Source organism: Rhagoletis pomonella, unplaced genomic scaffold (assembly GCF_013731165.1).
Source record: "Rhagoletis pomonella isolate Grant_MI unplaced genomic scaffold, Rhpom_1.0 Rhpom_scaffold_07719, whole genome shotgun sequence".
Lineage (NCBI taxonomy): Eukaryota > Metazoa > Arthropoda > Insecta > Diptera > Tephritidae > Rhagoletis > Rhagoletis pomonella.
In genome coordinates, this window is record NW_023466246.1 from 1 (window position 1) to 2,469 (window position 2,469).

General features: G+C 34.8%; 1 long non-coding RNA gene across 1 annotated transcript; it reads left to right on the forward strand.

The window, feature by feature from the left end:
• The first annotated feature begins 361 nt into the window (after positions 1 to 361).
• Positions 362 to 1,084, forward strand: LOC118755871. The gene is made up of 2 exons (XR_004995075.1): positions 362 to 787; positions 887 to 1,084. It is a non-coding gene; the product is annotated as an uncharacterized LOC118755871 (long non-coding RNA).
• Positions 1,085 to 2,469: the final 1,385 nt, after the last annotated feature.

The following is a 2,469-nucleotide window of genomic DNA, read 5'->3' on the forward strand; positions in this document are numbered from 1 at the left end:
CAGTTCAAAGAACTGACCTCATCTAATGATTTTTTTTTATTCACTAAAAATTAATTTTAAAAACTTTCGGTGTAGTTAAAAATCCTCTAAAACCATTTTAATCATTATTTTACATAAAAAACTGTTAAGCTTAAGATTTTACGACGGTTGCCACGTGTTGAAAATCCCCTAATTATATATTTTAAAAGATAATACAAAGCTTTGTGGGTAATTTAGATTTCTTTCTGGGTAATTAAATGAATTGAAAACGGCAACGCTGATTCGTGGAGACCTATTGATTCAGCAAATTTCTCTGTAATCTAAAGCGCGCAATGGTTCTGGTAAATGAGTCAAGGAAGGTATTTCGCACTGACCTACACAGCACAATCCTTGTGTCTCCGAATGAGACTTTGACGCAATATAATATTCATGGGCTCGGTTTAGTCACTGGCGGGATGTTGTAATTGCACACTTACGGAACTTCTCATTTGACGGTGTAGACCGCGTTCCGTAGCTGCATGTCCTTTTCATTGTTCCTGAGTTCAACCAGCACGAATCGTCAATCGAGACTGTGTTAGCCATTGTTTTATATTCTGATCGGCCGTATAATGTCTCACGAACACTAAAGGCCAGTTTTCCAGTGCACGGCTTTGGTTTAAACTTAAATTAACCGCTAGAGCTAGTCAATTCAAACGCAGTTTACGTGATCCTAAGTTTAAACTTGCACTGAAAAACTAACCCTAAAAGTGCAGCATCAAAGAATTCGCCTAACCATATTAGAAGCAATCGCCATAACCGCGAAAGAAAAGTAAGCGCCGAATGTTTTTATTTTGAGTCTTTTTTTTAACAAAATTATATATTTTTTCCACAAACAAATAATTTCTTCATATCCATCAACCGTAAATAGTACCGCAAAGAATTTACAAGGCAAAAAAACAATAGAAAAACAGCTCAAATTGGACCATCCCTTCTCAAGATATACGCCGCCTGACGTACGCACATATATGTATTTGCATACAAATATTTATTTTTAGTAACAATCAGAGTTTATATTAGATGTAAATAAGCTGGTTTTAATTAAATAATTAAAGCAAATACTACCGTACACTCTTGTGAACACCTTTTTGTGGAACTTCGCTACTTTTTGGAGGTGATTGAATTCTTCCCCATTTCCTCCTGCTCTCAATAAACATCCCTGTGGGTGGGAGTGTCAAATTTCAGAAGAAAGATACTTACAAAATCTTTAATAATTGAATCATGTGCAACACTTTTATATTTGACTTTTTGGCATAAGCATACGACGCTCCAAATTTAGTATAGAGAATATTTATGATTTTTGCTTTTTCTAACCGTTTGAACTGCTCGTGGAGTTAGCAGGAGTTTTTTTTAAAGTTACTTTTTAATCAGAGTTCCTGAAAGCAAGGCAATAGTTATACAGTTCCATAATCAAATTTTCAATAGTTCTGTTAATTAAAGCCAAAAAAGCTAAAAAAAAACAAAAATCGCTTGCTAACTTCATGCAGCAAGCCTTTTTTCAGCAAAAACAGTTCTGATACCATCAACTTACGAGAAATAAAGAGTCCTGCAGTTCCCAATAGTCCCGGAAAAAGTTCCGCGAAATTTTGAAAAAAAACAGAAAATTAAATTTTACACTAAATTTTTTAATATTTTTAAAATTACATTTTAATCAGAGTTCCTGACACCAAGGCAATAGGTCTACATTTCCCCAACCAAATTTTCAATAGTTTTGTTAATTTAACCCAGAAAAGCTAAAAAGCAAAAATCGCTTGCTAACTTCACGCGCAAGCCTTTATTCAGCAAAAACAGTTCTGATACGACCAACTTACAAGAAATTAAGAGTTCTACAGTGCCCTAATAGTCCCGAAAAAAGTTACTTTTTAATCAGAGTTCCTACAAAACTCCATAGGTCCTCAAAATCTTTCTAAGGGCCGTTTTCTCAAGTAGTTCTAACAATTTATGTACCCTTTAAAAACAAATTTTGTTCTCAAAAAAATGTTTTCGAAGGGCAGATAAATTCTAAAAGGTACTTGCTCGTAATTTCTACGAGTTTGTTTAATTTTTTTTAAATATTGCTCAATGGTTGAGCCTTTGATTGGTATTGTTTTTGTTAAAGAATAGACTATATTTTTATAAAAAAAAAACTAAAATTAAATAAAGAAAAAGTTGTGAAAACTTCTCATTATGTGGGGTGGCTGTAATTTTTTCGACCGTATCAGTTTCGTATCAGTTTGGCGGGGATCCCAAATTCAGACAAAGCGGCGTATAGGCAACACCTTTTAGTGCTGTCGAAAGCACCTTTAAAGTCGACAAATAGGTGGTAAGCGTCGATCCTTTTCTCGCGGAAGACCTATGCTTAGAAGGCTGATTCCACGGTAGTTGGCACGCATGGCGGGGTCGCCTTTCTTGTGGATTGGGCAGAGCGCACTTGAATTTTAGATGTATTTAATCGAGATATATACTTATCGGATC